The sequence below is a fragment of the Delphinapterus leucas genome, chromosome 5 (assembly GCF_059928025.1).
Source record: "Delphinapterus leucas isolate spDelLeu-1000000601 "Yukka" chromosome 5, BTC_Dleu_Yukka2, whole genome shotgun sequence".
NCBI classification, from domain to species: Eukaryota; Metazoa; Chordata; class Mammalia; order Artiodactyla; family Monodontidae; genus Delphinapterus; species Delphinapterus leucas.
In genome coordinates, this window is record NC_143133.1 from 73,227,954 (window position 1) to 73,253,201 (window position 25,248).

A 25,248-nucleotide genomic window follows, 5' to 3' on the forward strand; every position below is an offset into this window, starting at 1 on the left:
TAAATCCCTCACATACATGCATTTGTGAAAATGTATGAATGTGTATTGTTCAGACATAAAGAGCTCACCCGGCCAGTTCAAAGGACTCTGCCTCCCAGATAACTTTTTCCTTTCTAGGAACATTTGCTATTCCATTTGTGCCCCTGTACCAAAACATTCCCCAGGTAAGAGTTTCTGATTCTGGGATTCCCATTCTTAATTCTAAGACCTACCCTCCCATTGCATAGTGTTTCATCTCAGAAACAGCGCTCAGAAGGGCTCCAACTTCCTTCTAGAAATGAATATATTTTGGCCTTTCTACCTCTGTCCCTTCTTATCCATACTTCCTTCTGTGAAATGACTCCCAGGTTAACCTTTGTAAGTAAAGCAAATCACACCATTTGGGGCAGCTTCTCTAGGGAGGTCGGGTCATGGTTCTTCTCTCCCCACAACAGAGAAGCCAGAAGGTGAAGGTACCTGGAGAATGACCAGTTGCTCTTTAGGTCATAAGTCCAAGAACTTTAAAGTTGTCTAAGTTGTGAACTTCTTCAGAATCAAATATGAGGTAAACTATAAGAAGACAAGAAAACGAACTCGAGATACCATTGGTCAGCCCACGCTGCTGACCGCGCCCTCGGTGTTTACAGAATGTTTACTAGTTTCACATTCCGTGCTCACATCCACCTGCTTCCCTCCGCCTCCTTGTGGTGGAACAATTTCCTTCACTTCAAAGGAAGCTCCAGGTGCAGGGAGGACCCAAGGGGTGTGGCCCCCCCTCAGAACCTGGCTCCTCTTCTTAATGAAACATCTCCTCCCTTCATCTTATCCCAAGTTGACTTTTGGAGCTATTCCTCAATTCATTCCTCTGCTTTTGAACTCTGAGAGCGAGAAAGAAATGTAGTTTTCTTTTTCCTCAAGTCACTGACCCTAGCTGTGTCATGACGTTTCAAACTGATTAACTGCAGAAACAGGAGGGATAATTACACATGTCACTAAAGAGAAAATGACACAAGTTAAAGGGAGGCGAATAGGCTGTGGGAGATTAGTTTTAAGCCATAACTTTTGGGATGGTTTGTTAATGCAGAATTAGTTAACTGATGCTGTGTCCAACCCGTTTGCCATATGACATGCTTCTCCCAATAAGAATTAGGGACCATTTCTCCACCCCTGTGAATCTGCCTGCACTGGCCTTGGCATGCCGTGGGAGTTTCAGAACCTAGGCATTGAGGGACTTTGCAGCCTCCACTCTTGCCCTCCTGGAACCCTGAGATAGACAGGCTGTAAAGAAGCTCAGGCAAGTCTACTGGTGAATGAGAGACCTTTGGAAGAGAATGGAGGCTCTCACGAACGGCCAGCACTGACTCCCAGACATGGGAGTGAGGCCATCTTGGACCTTCCAGCTGAAGGCAGCCTCATGAGTGATCCCAGGCAAAATCCACAGAGAAGTAGCTCAACCAAGCCCCCGAATTAGGAGAAATAATAAGCGGTTGTTGGTTTAGTCACTGAGTTTTGAAGTGGTGTATCACACAGCAATAGCTCATTAATAGAGTGGCTTGGATGTTTTAACTGAGTATGTATCCTTTCTTTCTCTATTCTAGTGTTTCATGTATAACAGGGCTCCTTTTTCATTTTTTTCCCTAGAAATCTGGGAAAACACATTCTCTGCATGGACACAACTAACTCCTAAATACCATGTATTTAATAGTTCCAGGGAGATAGAAGATTGCAAAGGCAGGCACTACATCTTATATCTACTCTTCAGTATCCCATCCCCAGGATAGCATGGCTGGTGGGAGGTTAGCACATGTTGGCCAAATTAAGTGTCTCCTGGGACACCTGTTGCTGCTTTCATCTCATTTTCTTAATACCCGCATGTGTCACAAAACGAATAGTGACTTGTTGTTGATTTGGTTTAGCTGGCCAGCTCTGCAGATGTTCCCTTGTTGCCTCACTTTTCCACATAGAAAGCTCTCAAAGATCCCAGCACGGAAGAAGAGAGCCTCCCTCCACTTGTGGAGGAACTGATCTCATTGGTCAAGAGGGTACTGATTATAGTACTACTATTGGCAGGAGCGGCAGAAGCAGGAGCTAATGTTTATTGATACCTTATCAATATGCCAGTCATCACGCTATTCACTTGACACGAATTAACTAATTCAGTTAATTAGTAATCTATCACTTCCATAAAGCAACTGAGGCACAGATGGGCTAATTTATCTGCCGAAGCTAGCACGGTTACATGGCAGAGCCTTAGTGCTCAGCAAACACTCTTGACTCTTCGTGGCTAATTGTATAGTTACAGCTGAAAGGTTTAAACTAAGGAATATTAAACATAGTCATTTATAAAAGTTATCTAACAAGAAATCACCTACAAATGACAATCTCCAAAACTTTTAAATATCACTGTACTTCTCATTAGTCAAGAAACAAGTATTACTGAGAGTATGTGTCTGTGTGTGTACACAGAAAGTTATAAAACATATAAACAGATACAAAAAATAACGTCATACAAGAATCTTGGCTTTAAAGGCATTTACACTATTTTGAAGAGAGCAGACTTATACGATGAAATGGCCAAAGTATAAGACAAGATACAACTGAAAAAAGAGCAAAGTAGTTCTGAGACCTCACCTCTTGCAGGGAAGAATCTGAGTCATATTTCAAATCTCCCTTTCACCTCGAAGCAAAACCACAGCTTTCATGTTTGGACGTCACGGCACTAAAAGATGGTTCAGCGGCCCAGACTAACCTGTGTTAGCAACTAGAGTAATCTCCAGAAAAGAAAATTTACTTTGGGATTTAAGATGATCAAAATTGATTACTTTTCAAGAAGGTTAGCAACTCAAAGCTGAAAACACAGCTGGGGAAACACTTGAATGTGGGTCCATAAAAACTCCAGAGAAATATCCATCCTTCTGCCTCATGACGTGGATACTACACAACATACATGAGCCTATGGGGAAGCAGTTAATATTTTTACACAACCTTGTCGGTGAAGAGAAGAGAAAAATGTAGAGAGACATGCCCACCCACATCTTTGATGTGTGTAATGTAAATATCTTTCTTGTTTTATCGAAGTAAAGGCTAAAGGTTTACGTTAAGTCCACCTAGTAAATTGTTACATGGGGATATTATAACCAAACTTGTAAAAATCTGATTTATCTTCTCAAAATTTAGTGCCAGTAGAATTATTTTTGTTGGGTGAAAAATAACTGTTCTATTTTTTGACCAGCAGTTAATAGAATTGGGGCCAATTTTCTCTATATAGGATTATTTTGACTTTTCTGTCCCTGGAAAGATAGGCCTCTATATATTAACAATGATTATCTCTGGTGGTATGATTAGGAATTGTTGGTTATTTACTTCTCTTTGCTTTTCATTATTTTTGAAATTTCTCAAAATAGCATATATTGTTTTTATAACAAAAAGATATTGATTTTTTTAAAAGCAATCAACCTACCTAATTTCCTTACTGATAGACATTTCTACAGTATTCAAATAATTTGCCCTTAACTACTTTGCCTACCAAATAAATCCCTGTCTTCATTTTATTTAAAACAATTTTCCAAGGAGGATGGACCTAGAATCTGTCATACAGAGTGAAGTAAGTAAAAAAAACAAATACCGTACGCTAATGCATATATGTGGCATTAAAAAAAACGGTACCGATGAACCCAGTGGCAGGGTAGGAATAAAGACGCAGACGTCGAGAAGGGACTTGAGGACACGGGAAGGGGGAAGGGTAAGCTGGGACGAAGTGAGAGAGTGGCATGGACATATATACACTACCAAACGTAAAATAGATAGCTAGTGGCAAGCAGCCGCATAGCACAAGGGAGATCAGCCCAGTGTTTTGTGACCACCTAGAGGGGTGGGATAGGGAGGGTGGGAGGGAGACGCAAGAGGGAGGGGATATGGGGATATATGTACACGTATAGCTGATTCACTTTGTTGTACAGTAGAAACTAACACAACATTGTAAAGCATTTATACTCCAATAAAGATGTGGAAAAAACAAATTTTCCCTTCCAGAAGAATTCTTATGACCAATTTTCACTGATACCTAGAAATTTATGCCAAGGCTAAAAAAACTTTGACACAGGACTTGAGCCTTGGAAAAAAATTACTGTGAGGAGGAAAGAAATTATGCCTTAAAATTTTTTTTTCAGATGACTTGCTGTGTAGTTCATTAGCAAGAGACACAAGAAGTATTTTCTAAAATAATGGTCCAGAACTTTGCTCTTTGAGATAACAAGGCTCTGTTTTTGCAGGTGGCCTTCTACTCAAAGAACAAAAACTGGAAGCATCCATTGAATTGCCCTGTTTACATGTGTTGAGTCATGCTAATGGAAGAGAGCTAATCAAGCGCTGGGTACAAAGCCCTTTATGTAAAGGAAAGGGACCAGCTTCAGATTCACTAACCCCAGATGCAAACACTTTCATGTGTCTCTACAAAGACTCCAACCCACTGAGGAGGACGCTGGAGGCAGATCAGGCCAATAGAAGGATCATGTGAGCCACATACAGAATTTTAGATTTTCTAGTGGCCACATTTTAAGTAAAAATAAACAGATAAGTAAATTTTACCACTATATTTTATTTAACTAAATATATCCAAAATAGTATCACTTCAGTATTAGAAAGGTATTTAGATAATGTACATTCTTTTTTTAAAAACAGTCTTTGAATTGCAGTGTATATTACACTTACAGCACGGCTCACTTTGGACTAGCCACATTTCTTAGTGGCTGCCTTACCGGACAGTGCAGCTCTAAGATGAAAATGTTATTCTCACCAAGTAGGATTACAGGGTCTTAAGTAATTTTTTTACATTGAGATATAATTCACACACTGAAATTCATCCTTCTAAGGGTACAATTCAGTGGTCTTTAGTATCATCACAGGACTGTTTATCACCACTTTTTATCACCACAATCTAATTCCAGAACATTTTCATCATCCCCAAAAGGAATTCCATACCATTATCAGTCACTCCCAATTCTCTTCTTTCCCTAGCCCCAGCAACTACTAACCTACATTCTGTCTCTATGGATTTGCCCCTTTTGGACATTTTATATAAATGGACTCATTTATATGTGGCCTTCTGTATCAGACTTCTTTCACTTAGCATAATGTTTTCAAGTTTTATCCATGTTGTAGCGTGTATCAGTACGTCACTTCTTTTTAAGGTTGAATGCTATTCCCTTGTATGGGTATATACCACTTTTTTTTTTTTTTTTTTTTGCGATAAGTGGGCCTCTCACTGTTGTGGCCTCTCCCGTTGCGGAGCACAGGCTCCAGACGCGCAGGCTCAACGGTGGCTCACGCGCCCAACCGCTCCGCGGCACGTGGGATCTTCCCGGACCGGGGCACGAACCCGTGTCCCCTGCATCGGCAGGCGGACTCTCAACCACTGCGCCACCAGGGAAGCCCTCCACATTTTAACCATTCATCAGTTGATGGGACTTTGGGTTCTTTCCACATTTTGGCTACTATGAACAATGCTGTTATGAACATTCATGTAAAAGTCTTTGTGAGAACATATGTTTTCAGTCCTACTGAGTATATACCTAGGAATGGAATTGCTGGGTCAAATGGTAACACTGTGTTAAACTTTTTAAGGAAAAACTTATTAAACCGTTAAACTGTTTTCCAAAGTGTTCGCACCATTTTATGTTGCCACCAGCGGTGTATAAAGTTTCCAGTTTCACCGCTGTTTGTTATTGTCTGTCTTTTTTATTATAGCCACTTTTTAACAAATGTGGAGTCAGCTAGTGTTTCACAGGTTAAAAAATATTAAAACTGTGCTTACAAAAATGCAACAGGGGCTATGATATTCCTACAGATTTCAGAAATTAGCGATTAGGCTCACATTTGCCAAGTTTACCTGTAAAGAAACACATTGCAGCTCTGTTACAAAGCTGTTTTATTCTCTCTGTGCCATCAGCCATTGAGGTGAGTTCTTTTAGCAACAACAATTAATAATTATCAGCAATTCCCCAGTGTTTTATATATATATTAGCTCGTTCAATCCTCACATTGGCCCTAGGGGGTAGGTGTTATAATTACCACCTTCATTTTATGGTGAGCATTCTGAGGCCTGGGAGGTTAACTAATTCCCCAAGATTCCACAGCTTAGGGTCCATGCTTTTAAGCCATTAACTTACTTTATCTCATTTGTTAACACTGCTTGGTAGGAAGTAATCACAGCTGCATCAGCATCACCTGTGAACATGTTAAAGCACAAACTCTAGGGCTCCAGCCCAGAATTACTGCATCACAAACTCTGAGAGTGGGATCCACCAATTTCTGTCTTAACAAGCCTTCCGTCATTTTTATGTATGCGAACATTTGAAAACCACTGATCTACGGCAAGAACATCATAGGATCACAGTTTATGGACAAACCCCTATAAGTCAGATACAGTGGCAGGTGTTAGATGCATTCAGTCTTGAGGCTTCAACACTGAAAAGGACATTACTGTCCTTCTAATGCTTAGAGTCAAGTGAATTTGATAGAATGCTTAGAGTCAAGTGAATTTGATAGATGGTTGGCTCAGCATTACCTTATAGTGTGATTGGCTCTAAATTAAGGTATGCACGTGACACTCCGCCCAGGGAAGGGTGAGAAAACTTCCCGGAGGAAATGCCTTATTGAGCCTCCAATAAACTTAGAAAGACGGCATCAGTTTCAGGTCATTCAAGTCTATTTGTTACTTCTGTGACTTTCCGGAGAGAATCCAAATTCTAGAGCATGACCTTCAAAATACTTTACTAACCGGCTCCTACTTCTTTCCCTACTTCATCTGCTCTGTAGCTCCTTGCTACTCAAAGCTGGGGGGCGGGGGCGGGGGCGGGGGGGCACGGCGCGCTGACATCACCTGGGAACTTGTTAGCAGTGCAGAATTTCAGAGCTCACTCCTGACCTACAGAATCAGAATCTGCATTTGAAAAAGAACCCCAGGTGATCTGCATACATACTGAAGTTTCAGAAGTACAGCTCTAGCTACTGGGAAGGACCGAGCCATTCTCCAGAACTGCCCAACTATAACCTTTGTGCAGCACCGTCTGTCCAGAATGCCCTTCCCTCCTTTGGCTTCTCTGACCCCCAGAGAAGTTGGACATCCTTTCATGACAGCACCCGGACCGTAGGTTGTTTATTTACCTGTCCTCAGTACTAGACTGAGAGCATCTCAAGGTCAGGGAGATCATTTTATTTTCCTCTGTAATTTGCAGGGATTCGGGACTTACTTGCCGCGTTGCACATAATGGGTGCTCAGTCAATGTTCCTTTGATGAAACAACGTGTGGATGAATGAGATGTGACAAGTACTCAATGTAGACACCACATCTTGGGTGAATTTACCTCTGGGCTTATAATCCCCTCTGTCACAGTCACATAATTCTGGTCAGTTTTCTGGTTCGTAAGCATCAGAGAGAACCAGACAGAAACTTAGGGCAACAGGGGACTGGGAAGTGGCCAGGAGTTAAAAGAGAAAATCCAGTTTCTCCTTTTGAAAAGATTGCTTTATGATTTCTCATTATATTTTGATTTACCAGATCCCACCTCAAAAGACAGAGACCGGGACCTGACAGGAAGTGAGCACAGGGTTGAGAGCTGGATTCTGAATATGGTCCTGATGCGGGGTGAATCGCTTTGGTCCTTTCATTTCACCTCCTTGGGCTCTGTCTCCTCGTTAATAGGTGAGGGAGTTGGACCAAGCAGTCCCTTAGGTTTCCCCCCACCCCATCACAGATCGCTTTAAACACTAAAGTTCTAATATTTGTCAGATATTAATGTAATCTAATGGAGGCAACTTTGGGAAATTAAGGTTTTATGTGAACAGGCCTCTGGAGGATAACCAGTTTTCAAAATCTCTTTCATAGGCAAGTAACACTAAGCTATATGCTTCCCTTATTTCCATAGACATTTTAAAAAAACATGGTATATTGTATTTTAAGGTTTTCATGAGAAGGAAACTATTGAATGGAACCTGCTTCAGAAAGATGTAGGCGTGTCATAAGCCAGGAAGAGTGGATTTTGATCGAGAAAGTTGGCATTTGCAATAAACACAACTTTGTTCTGAGTGATTAAGTACTTTAGAAACCCCATTGATGCCTCAAAGAGTGCATCGATTAGAAAATACTGACAATCTTCACAACACTAGCCTTGCATGTTAAGGCCCCGGTGTCGCGGGAGGGAACAGTGAAGCCCTGTTGGCACACACTGGGCGGCTCTCACACATGGAGACAGTCAACCTGGCCGGGCTGGGGAGACTAGGGCTCCCCTTGTTTCCCTATCACTCCCCCACCCAAGGGCTGGCAAAGGACCATTATCTCTCATTCTGACATCGGAAGAGAGAATCTGAATGCCAGGAAGGAAGTTTTCCAAATCGGTATAAAAACAAAATCCTCTTATTACAACAGGATACAGTAAAGAAAACAAAGAACGATGCTCATGAGAGGGAGAAGGTTTAAAAGTATAAACAAAACATTTCTGAGAAAACGAAAAATTTCTGAGAAAACCAAATACCCCTAACGCACTGCAGTTACTTGTATCTGCTGGGGAAAAACAGCATCTCTGGAGAGATGAGAGAATGAGTAGGGCTGATACATATGTTGCCAGAAAGATCGCTCACCTTTGTCTATGTCACAGGACTTTAAAATCTAACTTCAGTAACCGGAAGTCAATGGCATTTTCTTTCACAATTCCATTTCCCTTAGAAGTAAACTATTACTCTTTGGGAGGGAAGTTTTCATGAGTTTTGCCCAGAAATGGATATGGCTGTACAAGAAAGGTGGAAAGAGCTTGTCTTTTCATTAACCAGAGATTAAGGAAAATGGTATGTGGTAGTATTTAGTCATAAAGAGCTCTAATAACTTATCCTAGCTGGGGCTGGAAGAGATTTCAAAATAGTGAAAGGAGCATGCAGTATGGCTAGAATACATCCAAGTCCGCCACTGGGAACTGCTTGACTAAAATGAGGGCTAACTTCATCTCCTTTACTCCAGGGGATGGAAGGGGAAAGAGGTTTGACTCCACAGAACATGAATGAAAATGAGTCAAGAGCCATTCTTACACAAACCGTATGTGCCTCTCAGATATTTGTCAAGAGTACTGTGACTAAATGATAGGAAGAGGGTTAGGATAGAATAAAATATCATTTCAACCACTTGAATTCTCAACTGAAGTAACATGGATGTGTTTCATTTCTGCTAGAGCTACAGAGAATGTGTAACTATCCAGAGATTTATATGTAGTCCTCCTAGAATCTTCACACAAACAGCCCAATGAGGTAGGTCTATTATTGATCCCATTTTATAGAAGAGTTTAATAGCTTGCCCACGGCTGCTCGGCTAATGAGTAGCAAAGGTAGAATGTAAACACAGGTCTGTTTGCACCTGGAGCTCAAGTTCTACGCTTTGAACTTCTTTTAGTTTAAATGACAACCTTGCACTGAAAAATCTATTACATTTCTAGGTAGTTACTCCTTAAAGGAATATAGGTTTTTCTGATTTCCAAGTTACTTTCGTAACCTATGCTCTTATCGCTGTCCTTTCTGCTTGCCTCTGAGAAGCAGACTCTCAGCCTCTCCTTTTCTTGAGGATCTTCAGGGTCACCTTCTTACTGGCTGTCTCCTCTCAATACACTCATGCTCCAGTTTCCCTTGTTTTGAATAATTCTTTACTTGACTCTTTTGTACCTTCTAATAATTACTCTATTTCTCTCCTTTCCTCAACAAGTGGTCTCTTTTGCTGAGACTTCCTGGCTCTCACTGCCCACCCCCGACTCTGCTGCAGTTGCGTCCTCACGGGCACTTGTGATCTCTAACCACCAAACCCGAAGGCCTTTCCTTGTTGTCGTTCACCTTGACCTTTCTGCAGCATTTGGTCCTGCAGATCATCCACTGCTTGGAGAGCTGCTTGTGCACATTAGACACACAAAAATTTAATAAATGATTGGTTAAAAATATACTCAAGATTTTCTAATTCTTAAATACAATGTATATATGATTAAAAACAAGAAAAAAATTTTTACATGTAAACGTCCTTCTACATTTTTAAAGAATTTATAAGGGGCTTCCCTGGTGGCGCAGTGGTTGAGAGTCCGCCTGCCGATGCAGGGGACACGGGTTTGAGCCCCGGTCCGGGAAGATCCCACATGCCGTGGAGCAGCTGGGCCCGTGAGCCATGGCCACTGAGCCTGCGCGTCCGGAGCCTGTGCTCCGCAACGGGAGAGGCCACAACAGTGAGAGGCCCGCGTACCGCAAACAAAACAACAAACAAACAAAAAGAACAAAAACAAACAAAAGGAATTCATAAGAAAATGATTCTAGTTAAGGAAACTGCCCAACATTTCAACAACAGCCCTCTTTTGCAGAGTAAGGAATAAATTCAATAGTATTTAAAAAGATTTACATATATTTGATTAATATTTTAAAAATTATAGGTATATAACATATAAAAATTAACTCAAAATGGATCATTGGCATGGTGACTGCAGTTAAAAATACTGTATTATACATTTGAAAGTCGCTAAGAGAGTGGATATTAAAAGTTCTTACCACACCTTTTTTTAATTAAAAAACAATTTTTTATTGGAGTGTGGTTGCTTTGTGATGTTGTGTTGGTTTCTGCTGTATGGCACGGTGAATCAGCCACACGTATACATATATCCTTTCTTCCTTGGATTTAATGGTAATGTTTTAGTGTATGTCTATTCGAGCTATTTATAAAAGCAATATATTCATAAAAATTTTTTAATTAGATAATACCGTAATACTATTTTCTAATCTGCCTCTTTAACATAATAAATTTTGTGACTACTTCTTTAAGAAAAAGTTCTTACCACATTAAGAAAATTTTATAACGGACTTCCCTGGTGACGCAGTGGTTAAGAATCTGCTGCCAATGCAGGGGACACGGGTTTGAGCCCTGGTCCGGGAGGATCCCACATGCCACAGAGCAACTAAGCCCATGTGCCACAACTACGGAGCTCACGTGCCACAGTTCCTGAAGCCCACACGCCTAGAGCCCAGGCTCTGCAACAAGAGAAACCACCACAATGAGAAACCCTCACACTGCAACGAAGAGTAGCCCCTGCTCGCCGCCAACTAGAGAAAACCCATGTGCAGCCAAAATTAAATAAATAAATTTATAAAAAAGAAAATTTTCTAACTATATGTAGTGATGGATATTACCTAAACTCAATGGTATGATTTTGCAATATACACATATATCAAATCATTATGTTGTATATCTAAAACGAATACAATGTTATATGTCAATTATACTTCAATTTTAAAAGAAGGATCATTGACTTAAATGCAAGAGCAAAAGCTAAAACTCTTAGAATAAAACATGAGTCAATCTTCATGAATTGAAGATTGAATTAAGCAATGATTTCTTAGATATAACACATAAGAAAAAACAACAAAAGAATAAATTGGTCTTCATCAAAATTAAAAAACTTTTGTGCTGCAAAGGACACCATCAAGAAGATGAAAAGAGAAGCCATGCAACAAGAGAAAATATTTGCAAAGCATATATCAGATAAGGAACTTATCTTCAGAATATATAAAAACTTTCCAGGTTCGCCTCAATTTCTGTGCTTGAGCAATAAAGTGGAAATAATTTTAAAAAGAATATATAAGGAACTATTACAACACAACAACAAAAAGACAAGCAAGCCAGTTGAAAACAGGGCAAATGATTCGAATAGACATTTCTCCACGGAAGATATACAAATGGTCAAAAAGTACACGAAAAGATGTTCAGCGTCACAAATTTTTAGGGAAATAAATATCAAAATCATGAGGTACCACTTCACACCCAGTAGGATAGCTGAAATAAAAAAGACAGACAACTGTTGGCCTACAATAAGATATCATTTCACACCCATTAGGATGGTTATTATTTAAAAAAAGCAAAACAGAAAAAAGTCAACCCAGGATATGGAGAAATTAGAACCCTTGTGCATTGCTGATGAGAATGTAAAATTGTGCAGCTACTATGGAAAACAGTATGGTAGTTCCTCAAAAAAAAATTAAACATTGAATTACCACATGATCCAGCAATCTCACTTCTGGGTATGTATCAAAAAGAATTGAAAGCAGGGACTCAAACAGATATTTGTACACCATGTTTAGAGCAGCATTATACAGCATAGCCAAAAGGTTAAAGTAACTCAAGTGTCCATCAATGGATGAATGGATAAACAAAATGTGGTGTATACACACAATGGAATACTACTCAGCCTTAAAAACGAAGGAAATTCTGACCCATGCTATGACATAGATAAACCTCGAAGACATAAGGCTAAGTGAAATAGGCCAGTCACAAAAGGACAAATACTGTGTGATTCCACTTATATGAAGTATCTAAAGTAGTCAAATTCATAGAGACAGAAAGTAGAATGGTGGCTGCGAGGGGCTTAGGGAGAGAGGAATGGAAAGTTATTGTTTAATGGGTAGAGATTTTCATGTTGGGTAGATGAAAAAGTTCCGGAGATGGATGGTGGTGATGGTTATACAGCAAGTGAATGTACTTAATGCCACTGAACTACTTAAATATGGCAAAAACAAAACAAAACCAACGAAGCAAACAAAAAAACAAATGTTGGCAAGGATACAAACGTAAAACAAATATCGGCAAGGATATGGAGAAACTGGAAACCTCATACACTGCTGAGTTTTTAAAATGGTACAATCGGGACTTCCCTTGTGGAGTAGTGGTTAAGAATCCACCTGCCAATGCAGAGGACACAGGTTTGAGCCCCGGTCCGGGAAGATCCCACATGCTGCAGAGCAACTAAGCCCATGCACCACAACTACTGAGCCTGTGCTCTAGAGCCCGTGAGCCACAACTACTGAGCCCGGGCGCCTAGAGCCCATGCCCTGCAACAAGAGAAGCTACTGCAATGAGAAGCCTGCGCACCGCGAGGAAGAGTAGCCCCTGCTCGCCGCAACTAGAGAAAGCTCATGAGCAGCAACAAAGACCCAACACAGCCAAAAATAAAATAAGTAAATTAGTTAATTAAAATGGTACAATCACTTCTGAGTTTGGTAGTTCCTCAAAATGTTAAACAGAGATGCCATATTACACAGCAATTCCACTCCTAGATAATATATATCCCTAAAAAAATTAAAAATATATGTCCATATAAAATATGTACACAAATGTTCACAGCAACATTCTTCATAATAGCCAAAAAATGGAAACAGCTCAAATTTCCATGAACCGATGAATGGATAAACAAAATGTGGTATATCCATATAATGGAATTTTACTCACCAATAAAAAGGAATGAAGTACATGCTACAACACGGATGAATCTTGAAAACATTATGCTAAGTGAAAGAAGCTCGACACAAAAGGCCCCATATCATATGATTCCATTTTAAAGAAATGTCCAGAATACTCAAGTCCATAGAGATAGAAAATAGGTTAGAAGTTTTCAGGGGCTGGACAGAGCGGGGAATGGAGAGGGACGTGACTGGGTCTGGGTTTCATTTCGGGGTGACGAAGATGTTCTGAAATTTGATAGTGTTGGTGGTTGCACAACCTTGTAAATGAATTGTACACTTTAAAGGGATGAATTTTGTAGTACGTGAATTATAACTCAGTAAAGCTTTTTCAGAAGAAAAAATAAGTAGGGATTAACTACCTGCAAGCTAGTGTTCATTTCCTCATTCATTCATTTACCAAATATTTGTGGCACATCCCTTGAGCGAGGGATTGTGTTAGGTACTGGGCATAATGGCATTTGGAAAAAGATTCATGGTGACCAGATTGGAAGGGCACCAAGAGTCATATGGACAGGTGACAATATTGGGAGTTAGCCAATACAGAGAATCACATCGCTTCTCAGTCAAAAATCATTTCTTTACATCCTTTTTACCATAAATAGACAAACCAAGGAAGGAAAACAAGCTCTTCTTCAGCTCTTTTGTGATCCAAAGAAAGCTCCATGGTGTCTGAGGGGCTTCAGAAAAGAGCTTTATAATCATAAAAACCAGACTTGAATTTTGATTTTGAAATCTAATAAAAAACACACCATATGCCCATCTTTGCCAAGAGCCTGAAGTGAAAAGTGAAGCTAGGAGAGCAGCAAGCGGTCTGGAGGCCTGGACCTTCATTCCTCACACATCATTGACAAAAAACACTGTATATAGTGAGTGGCCAAGGAGCTGAGGCCAGCTTGGTTGGACAAGAACGGATGTGAAAGTGCCACCTGCTCCAACATGTCTCCTTCTTGTCCCCTCAACCGCATTTGCCCCAGGTACATTCATAGGTTTTAATGGGGCTGTGTGGCATGGGACAGTTCGCACCCAGACTTTGTCTCTTAGGCCAGTGGTGTCTTCAGGGAGAAGGAAAGCTTACCTAGTGTAAGAAGACTCCCCTAGATGGTGTGAAGAGGGAGGACCGGGTTTGGAGTTACTGATTACCTATTAACTCTCTTATCACTGTCCTTGAAGTTATAGAGTGGTCCTCAGGCTGTATTCATCGTCTTTCCTACTGTGAACTGCTCATTAACATTTATAAGAAAAGCCCAATCAAGTTTTGTTAAACTGATTCTAACAGAGTTGAGCAATCTTGTTGAAAGTTTAATTTGCTCCCAAATAACTTGGTTGACTCTCACATTACTTCCATAAGAATTCCTACGGATGGTGAGCTCTTATGTTGAAAAGAACTCAGTTACAAACAACTCCATCAAAATAATGAGATTTTTTTTTTTGCTTTGAATTGATTTTTTCCTTTGACTCCAATAAAATGATATAATCCCAAAATAAATGCTCCCAACCTAAAGAAAATTCAAACATTAAAGGAATCAAATAATTGTTGGCTGTATGGAAGCAAAGTAATTTATTTCTCTTTCTAAAATGTGCCAATGGGTAAGTCGGTCTTGAGTTACCACCCCTCTGAAGATGGATGCCATAATCTGCTCAAATATAATGCTCTGAGCAACATGGATGGGCTTGGAGGGCATTATGTTAAGTGAAATAAGTCAGACAGAGAAAGACAAATACTGTATGATCTTACTTACGTGTGGAATCTAAAAAGTACAACAAACTAGTGAGTATAACAAAAAAGGGGCAGACTCACAGATACAGAGAACAAGCTAGTGGTTACCAGTGGGGCCGGGGGTGGGCAATATAGGGGTGGAGAGTGGGAGGTACAAACGATTGGGTGTAAGCTAGGCTTAAGGATGCAGTGTACAGCACAGGGAATATAGCCAATATTTTGTAATAACTGTAAATGGAAAATAACGTTTAAAATTGTGTAAAAATGAAACAATGCACAAAATTTTAAAAATAAAAAAACTAAAATTGTCAAGGAATGTAATGCTCTGAGTTGATCCGGAACCTGTTAAAGGCTCCCCTGCCATTGCTGCCCTGCTGAAGGATCCGAAAGTGGTTTTTAGGGAGCCTGCGCCCTCCTAATTAGCCAGTCCTCCTTCTGCACTTCTCACGGGAGGCTTCCAGGTGGGTGTTCAAGGGGAGTGCTCAGCTCCTCTGGGTCAAGTGGACCCAGGATTTACATAATTCCAACTTCACAAGTCTTTGAGGGAAGCTGCATTTAGGAAGCAATGAAAAGAGAAGACTGTGGGTGTCAAGTTCACAATGCTCCAATCTGAGGGCATTTTTCTTTAGCGCCCCTTCACGTTTTCAAGTGGGAGTGAAAATTAAATTCACTGGGAACAGAATCACCTCCAGGATTTCCATTAGGCAAAGCCTGGAGGCAGCCTTTTGGTTGGAAGGATGGCGCAAGTACAGACCTCTTGAAGCTGAGTGCACGGGGCAAGGGTGCAGGTTTAGGATGTTTGTTTGGGCTGACTAGGGGGCTACCTGAGATGGGAGGGGTGGGGAAGCCCCCTCCGCCCTGCCTCCAGCCATCCCTCGGTGCACCCGCAAATGAAACAGGACTGGAAGCTGCCCTTGGAAGCCAGAATAATGGCCACCAGGAAACAGACCAAGCTCACACCACCTCTAGCAAAGGGACAGAGTTTCAGTGCTAAGAGTTGGATCTGGCTCCTTCTGGTCTGTGTTGGCCCATCCTTTCAAATATGTCCAAGGCAGTGCCAAAGCGTGGCTTCTCTCCCAGACCTGGAAAGAAAGAGTGTTGTAAAAGATGCAGTGTGCCTTCCAAATGGCCCATCTGCACACAGGCTGCAGCCCAGCCCAAGGGTGCTCTGAACCAGGAGCAAAGCCTTTTGCAACAGAACGGAACCAGAGGTCAGAGACAGGCTCAGACCTGGGAGGGGAGGAAAAAGACACCCACTTCCCTTTTCTGCTCAATCTTTGGGGTGATCAGGGTGGTGGTGGTTAGTCTGTGCCTATTCCCAACAGATCTCAGCTGGACAACACCGAGGCCAACACCCCTGGCTTGGATGGAGTCTTTTGTTTTGTTTTACATGACAGAGAGACACCACGGTTTGATTTTTTTTAATGAATGATACCATTTTGAACAAAGGAAAAAAAAAAAAGATCCTCTCTACGTATCCACAATAAAGACCACAAATGTATCTATTTTTCCCATTACAACAAAACACTCCTCTAGCGAAAAGCCAAAATCTACACAATGTACTGATACTGGTTTTTTCTATTATGTTTCATTGCTTGGGGGGAAAAAACCTTCAATCATCTGTGGAAATATGAGTATTTTTCCACAAAAATCATTTCTTGCTTAAAAAAAAAAGAAAAGAAGGGTAACAGCACCGTGTGAGTTTTCTCTGGACCTGAGCTCTATAATGTTTCAGGAGCTCTTGCTTAGAACATAGGCTTTTAAATTAATAGCAAGGAATTAAAACATCCTGTCACCAGAACAGGATGCTCACACAATCGACCCTCATTATTTGTGGATCCCATACTTGCGGATTCCTCTAGTTACTAAATGTATCTATAGCCCCAAATTCAATGCTTGTGGCGCTTTCACAGTCATCCGTGGACACGCTCAGACACATGTGCCTTCTGTCATCAGCTCTCATACTGTAAACGTGTCCTTTTCATGGTCTGTTTAATGCCACATTTTTTTTTTTTTGCATTTTTGTGCTTTCCATTGTTGATTTCACTCTTTAAAATGGCCCCCAAGCATAGTGCTGAAGTGCTGTCCAGTGTTCCTAAGTATAACAAGCAGTGATGTGCCTTGCAGAGAACATAGGTGTGTTAGATAAGCTTCATTCAGGCTCGAGTTATGGTGCTACTGGTCATGAGTTCAATGTTAATGAATCAATACTATACATTAAGTAAGGAGTCTATAAACAGAAACGCATATAAAACAAGGTTATATATTGATTGACTGCTGAGAACGTGTCCAGAAGCTTTCAGGAAGCTAATCCTATATTTCTCCTGGGAACAATGTTCAGTATTTGCTGATTCAGTGTTTGCAGTGACTTTATCGAATATAGCTACCGGGAATATGGAGAATCAACTGTATCACTTTTAGAAGTTGGAGGTGCAAATCAGGATAGGACATGAGCCTACCTGGGTGGGTCAGGGCCTACCTGGATGCAGAGGCCAGTTCGAGCAGGCCAGTCCAGGTAAGCCAGTGAGGGGAACTAGGTGAGAACTTTGCAGCGAGGCCCACTGGGCTAGAAGTGCAGTACTATGGACTGGGTCAATATGGAGAATTGGGGGAGGGGGTGGGGGGAGGAGGGCAGAGGCCCGTGAATGTGAGGGATGCAGCCACTTGGAAACAATTTCAGTACCCAATGGTTGGTTTTCATGGGGTCTGTATATCCAGTGGGGGTGAACGTTCAGGAGCCGGGTGGGATAATATAGGTGCCTGAACAATCTTGATTGGGTAAATTAATTCTGGGCCTGATCTCAGGTACAATAATCCCTTTCTCCTCGCACCATTTTTGGGATGATTCTCCTGGGGACCTCCAACAGAAAACTTCTAACAGAAAGCTTTCCAACAGGAAGACCTGAAGACACAAAAAGATTCCTGAAAAATCTAGTTTTACTTTATATTTGATAGGAAATCTAATCACACTGGCTGTTGGCCGTCAGATTAAAAGTGAGAGTTTCTTCTTTCACTTCTGTTGCTACTGTCCACGCGGGCCTCTCTTCTTTTCATTAGGACTCTGATCCCAACACAGTTCCAAACCACCCTATCCTGACATGCTTCCCCATGGCACAATTCAAAAAAATCCCCCAACTTTCCACATTGGCTGCACATTTGAAGCTTCTGGGGAGCTTTAAAAAACCCTGATGTCAGACCCCCACTTAAGACCAATCAGATCAGAATTTCTGGGGGATGGGACCTGAGCCTGGGTATTTTTTTCAGTGCCCGTGAGATTCTAATATATTGGCCCCAAGTGACTGAGGTATGCCTGGTACAGTGATTGTCAATCCTGCCTGCAATTAGAATCACTCTGGGACTTAAAATAAATCTCAGGTGAATTGATTCGGAACCCCCTTGCAGGTAGAGAAAGCCTGGGCACTGGTATATATTTTTTAAAGCCCTTGAGAATCCCTGGCTTAGTGAGATGCCATAGTTATCACATGTTTGAAGTAAAATCTGCTAGAGAAAAGCGAGGAAGAGAGGGTGCAGAAAGTGCTGGTGATAAGTATGAATGTGGTGACATATTTGAATGTGATAAATATATGAATATAGTGAAAGTGAAGCCAGGCATTGGGTACCTTCAAAGATCCTGGTCCTCTGATTCTTCTAATCCATTGAATCTTCACCTGTGAGGGGAGGCAAGTGGGCCATTGAGGGGGCCAGGGGGAGTTGGGAGGGGCAGATCTAGGGCCATATTATCCAGGAACTGCCCCAGTGTGAGGTCTACTACCTTCAGTTTGGCTGCTGCAGTTGGCCAGGCCTTTGGAACTGACACTGGCATTCACCATGGGTCTCCAGTAACCACTGGGGCAGTGGTTTCTTCTCTTCAGGGCCCCCCTTTCTTACACAGCTGCTCCCCTGAGATGTTACACCCCCCCATACCCCTCTCTACCCTGGCCAGGAGGGATGGCCCACAGTCTATGACTGACTAGCAGGGGTGTTGGAGTCTGATTCCCTTGCCTCAAGGTGGGATGAATTCTGAAGGGTAATCCATGTTCTCTGTCAGATCAGGCTAAAGCTAGAGTAACTGTGGCTCTATCTTTGCTTACAATTTCACTGCCCTATCCTGCTTCCCTCACTCCCCTTCTCCTGAGAGCCCTTCCTCAAGAAATCCTTTGTACAAGAATCCTTGTCTCAGGCTCTGCCTCTAGATAACCTGTCTTATGACAATAGTGATTAGGTAGTATGTGGGTGATGGGGAGGTTAGGGCAGAAAGAATGTGAACTTGGGAGTCAGATATGTCTGGGTTTAGCCCCAATGTTATTACTTCTTAGCTGCAAGAATCCATCAAGTTACCTGGAAGCTATGATCCTCTGTTTCTTCTCTTTACAATGTGGGATGGCCACACATCCCTTGCAAGGATGTTGTGAGGATGACATTAAATGCAACAAGAGAATGGATGTGAATGTCCATGGCACATAGTAGGGATCCAGTAATGTCAAGTTTTCTTGCCTCCTGGAACCTTCCTGCCATCTCCCTCTAAACTTGGTTCTCCACTGTTCTCTTTGGTCCCCATGCATGATGATTTTCTTAGTCTCTCCATTCTCTTTCTCTTTCTTTCCTTCTATACCTTCCTTTTACTATCTCCCTTTCCCAGGGTTTCTCACCTCATTTTTTTGTAGTGCTTTCCACTTCCTCCAGCCATGATAGACTAAGAAAGATATACAGTAATATCCAGAAATACAGATCCTTGACCTGTGGGCCATGGCCAGGGAAGCTGCAGTGAAGTTATCCGTTTTTGCCATCTCAGCAGAATTAGGCTGCGTTCAGTTTTATCAACAGGACTCAGGAGGCTGGTTTGTGGCTTTTTCTGAGATAGTGTTTAGCCAGGAAAGGATACGCTATTTTCCTTGTAAGATGAAAATAAGGCCATTGAAAGCCAATTACACTAGTGCTTGACATAAAGAACCCTCATCAACGTCAGTCTTCAATTACTGGGCCAAACAGTGGAGCAGAGGGAGCTGATCCCCACAGTCAGGACTTGAGACAAGAGTTTACTGGCTCAGCCACAAACTAGTTGTGGGACTTTGGGGAGATTGCATAACCTCCTTAGGGCCTAGTTTTCTCCATCACCAGGAAGGTTCTATAGCAAAATACGTGCCAGCTACTCCACAAGGGACCTCTTAGAATTCATAAAATGTTTTTTTGGGGAAGCACTGGAATCCTGTGCAGAAACTGATTGAAAACAATATATTTTGTTACAAATATTCTTGTGAATAACATTATGAAACCATTGCAATTCAACTCTCCAGGGCATGGAGTATATGGTAAGTCATGTCTGTCATGATAACACTCTCCAGTGAAGAGGGTGGGAAATCTGAAATTCACACATTAGCCTTGAGCGCCCAATACCAGCTGCTCAAGTGGATTTTTATAATAATAATTATTATCATAAGTCTAATGGAACAGTCTGAGCTAAGCAATATTCTGTGCCCGCCCAACTACTTTTTTTCTCCTTCTGGCATCAGCACTCCCTTTCCCCTGGGGATCTCCGTCTCCACCCCTTGGTCCTAGTGGGGCTGTGATCATGGCGTCTCATTGCCTGACCGGCTCACCCCGCCCCCCTCGCAGGACGGGTGGGCACAGGACCCAGCCTCTGCTGAGCACAATCCACTTCTCTCTGGTCACAGGCATTGGTCCAAGGGGTAGACGGTTCATCAAGTCAATCGGAATCCTTCCCCAGCAGTTTGGAATAAGAGGGAGAAGGACAGCATCCTCCGCCTTTTTGAAAACAAGCTGTAAGGAGGAGGCCTGCCATCCATCTTTCCTGTCACATGGGGTGGGGGCGGATAGAATTCTACCAACACACTCGGAAGCACGAGAGATGTGCAGAGGCCAGACGTGGAGAGAGAAGAGAACACGGACATTCTTTGAACCAGATCCCCCCCTCTGGACTTCCCAATTAGGTGAGCCAATGAAATCTCTCTTTTTCTTTAGTTGGCTTGAACTGAGGTTATGTTACATAACTCACTACGAAGTTAAAAAATCTAATTTTAAAAATATAAACTTCCATTCAGATAGATGTCCTCCTTCCTCAAGTATCTTATAGTAAAGAATGTATGCGATTAGAATAGAAAGAGTCCATTCAGTGTTAATATATTGCAATTACAATTGACCCTTGAATAACGTGGGTTTGAACAGTGCGGTTCTACTTAATTGCAATTGTTTTTCAATAGTAAATACAGTGCTACGTGATTGAACATTGGTTGAATCTGAGGATGTGGATCATGTATACGGGGAAACATGGATACCTAGGGCTGACTATGAGTTATATATGGATTTTCAACTTTGGTTAAGGTTGGTGCCCCTAACCCCCAGATTATTCAAGGGTCAACTGTATTTCAATATTATTATAAAGAGAAGTAGAATCAATATCTTGGTGTAAGTTATATATGATTTAATGTAAAAAAAAGTCTCTTGGGAAGTAGGGGCATAATTTGATCAATATTCTTTCCAACACAAAACCCAGCCATCTTATAATGGGCTTTTACTACTTTTTCCAACATAGGATGTTTTAGGGCATCATGAGCTTGGGAAGGCTGCAACACAGAGAACACTTTGCTCATCCTTTTTCATCAGTGCACTTCTAGGTGGGCACAGATTTTAGGTCTCTTAGTCAAAGGTGTACTCTCTGCTCAGAATATTAAAGAACAACCAAGAGATGGGAAAGGGCAAAGCAGTCGTCTTGAATCTTGGGTCTCCCGGGTTTTAGTCTAGTACTTTTACTATCAGGGGTGCTGTGTCGGTTTAATTCAAGTTTATATTTCTCACATCTGTTTCGCATGCACACGCATATATGTGAAAGCACTTCTTGTCCTAACTGTGATGGGGAAGATATTTAAGGCTGTAAATATTTACTAAATGTATATAAAACAGCAGTGTGGGCTGCTACGGCCAATGAAGGAGAATTACAGCACTGGGGCCCCACTTCCGGCTCCACTGCTCATTCCTGTGTGACCTTGGGCAGGCCAATTAAAAACTGTGTTCTTGCACTGCATTTAAGCAAAGGAGATGCTAATCTTTATTGGCCAGCTCTCCAGAAGCAATAACCTCTGAGGACAATACCTGCTATTCAGAACAGAAATCGAAGAGGTATCTCATTGGGCCCGCACTTCTATTACTTTTTCTCTCTCTCTTTTTCTTTTTTTTTTTTTCCTCTCTCTTTTTTTAAGGGAGGAGGAGTGGTGGGGCAAAAGGGATGTATCCTTGACAGGCTTGCGAAAGACAAAACTTCATTGTCTCAAAAAAATTAGCGAGCACCTGCTTCTGCGTGTCACTGTGTGGCAAGAAGACAACCATGTGAATAAAGTAGCCAGTTTTGCAATCCCCCTCAGAGAAGGTGGTAGGAAAAGTGGATGGCAGGGCGATTGTCACCACATCTCAGGGACACTGCTTGGCCCTTCTTGCCCCTTCGAATAGAATAGCAGGGCTTTGAGACAGGATTTGGGTGTTAAGGTGATTCTGTTCCTAACTCTTGTGACTTTAACAGAAATCGTCTCTCCTTTGAGTGCCAGGTTTTGATACTAGAAACATGGAAATGATAATGCTTATATTTAGGTGTGTTGAAACAGTTATACACAAGCACCTAACAAAGTGGCAATTAGAAGCAGCCCTGGTTTTCTACCCCCTTCCATTTATTCATTTACTTTGATAGTATTTGACAATAGGACAGCAGATCTCTATATTTTGTTCCCAGGGAGGAAATGCTCCTGTCCTACACACACAGCCAGCGGATCCCATCATAGTCTATGTTTAGACTCCAGAGAAATGTCTTGGATTTATATTGTTCCTTTATATCAAGGAACGAACCAACATGTATAAAGAAACCAGGCCAAGATCTGTTGTTTAAAACTTCTGTTTGGAGTGAAGGTGTTATAAGCTTTCTCTTATACGCAGGATCTAGGTAACCTTTCTCCCATCCACCCCCTCCAAAAAAAAAAGCAATTTAGGTAATAACCTGGATGACCTACATGGAAGAATCTTGGGTTGTACTAATAATTTAGGACTGAATTATTGCCTCAATTTTTTCACATCCCTTTTACCACTGAGACAACAGAACATATGCAAAAGAAGTTTTATGAGTGGAAATGCAATTTCCACTGGCAAAGAATCTCATAATGCAAATGGGAGGATCCCAATAATCAAGTCCCATGTAACCTCACATTTGCAACATCATAGACATGGAGAAAGGAATGTTCTGGCCTCCAAAGAACTTGTGTTTTGCTTTTCCCAAAGCAGTAGTTCTCAAACTCTTTTTGGAATCTATTTCCAATGACAGAAACATTTCATGATCCACTAAACTAATCTGTTTGTACCAACCACTGCACGAAAAATATAGTCGTAGAAGATCATGGGTGCAACTTTCATGAAATTTCCTGAGTAATTTCAAAAGTAAAGGATTGATCTATTCCAGGAGCAAGAAAATACTCCCAGTCCTGATAATAATCCCCTAATTTGCAAGTGCTTTGCACTGTTCATATCCTTTCACACTCTATTTACTTTTTCACATCAACCCTGTGAAGCTGTGGCATCGCCCGGCCCTCAAGATAACATGAGGTAGCTATAATTATTCTTGTATTTCATCACTTCTAAGATGCCAAAGGGTGGAATATGCACCTTTATTTTATGTACCACCCAGAAAGGAAACAGTATGTTGCCTCTTAAACGCTGACACACAATCAACTGTAAAACAAAACAAAACAAAAAGACCATGCAGTTTCAGATATGTTAAGATGTGAAAGAATGAGTGTCTCAGAACTGAACACTGGACTTCCCCTTTTACAGAGGAGGAAACGTATGCCTAGTTCAAGGTCAGGCTGCTGATGGAGACTGAAGCCTGAAGCAGCACACTCAAACTCAGACCTTCTGACCTGAAACCAATGTTTGAAGTTTTAAAGAGCAGTCTAGAAAGGTCGAGAATGTTTGTAACATTCTTTTGTTAACATTTCTAATTGTTGGTGCTCCTTTGGAGATTTAGACATTAGAAAACAAGCCAGATTTTCGGGAAGGGGAGGAAACAGCCCCTGACAGAGGGTGGTGGCTGGGGCAGTGGCAGAGCAGCCGGGAGAGCTCAGCAGGAATTAACTCCCCTGCAGAGATGTCCTTCTCCCTCTGGAGTGCTTCCTTGGCTGTGGAACAAGCTGACTTGATTGTAGAGGAAGCACAGGGCTCCATATCAGCTTCTTGACCTTTTAGCCTTCTCTTTAAAAAGTCAGTAAAAGAAACATGAGGAGGGAGAAGAGGAGGAGTAGAGAAAATGAGTCTGTGGTCTTAGTGCTTTTCTGCTGAGAAGAGAGCACTGACAAGCATATCGAGCACATGCTTATTTGCTAACAATGAGGGGCACAAGTGATTTCTTTTAAGCCTTGAGGTGAAATTGATGATAAAGAGCCACCAGTTACAGAGGGACCACCCTGCATCCATAACTCTGAAAAACGCATCAGCTTAGGGGGAACTGTTGTCAATGGTGGAAACAACCACGGAGACTGTGCCATTATAGAAATACTGCGCCTCGCTGGTTTGCAAAAGAAATCTCCCCAACTTAGCGGAGGAAGTGGAGGGCCTTGGAAGGCGGTTTGTTTCCTTGTGGCCAGTGACTGATTTTCCACCAAATGTGCATTGGCTAATTCTCACAAGAGTATTTAGAATGAAGGGAGGGTTTCAGGTTCGACTCACACGAGCTGCTTTTCTTTGGACAGTCTTTGTTTCCTCCCGTCTGGTCGGCAGTCCTTCCGGGACCTTCCTCAATCCCTGGCGGGGGCTGAGACCCAGTCCTTGTTTGGGATGAAAAGGTATTGGAAGGCCGGCTGCTCTAATTGGAGTTTGCACCTGCAGACCCCAGCCTCGGAGGCGGCTGGGCTCTGATGCCGGGGTGTGTGTGTGTGTGTGTGTGTGTGTGTGTGTGTGTGTGTGTGTGTGTGTGTGTGTGTGTGTGTGTGTGTGTGTGTGTGTGTGTGTGTGTGTGTGTGTGTGTGTGTGTGTGTGTGTGTGTGTGTGTGTGTGTGTGTGTGTGTGTGCGCGCGTTTGATTTTCTCAATGAACACTGGGACACTGCACGGTTTTTTGGCCTAAGTAGGCTGGAGAGGATCCAAGCTGCTCAGCCACTTTCTCCACTCTGGTGGGGAGGGACCCTCTTTTCTCTCCTGTCTAAGAAGGAGGGATTTTCAGCCCTGTGAGTGTATCCAGTGTATTCTGATCTAATCTCT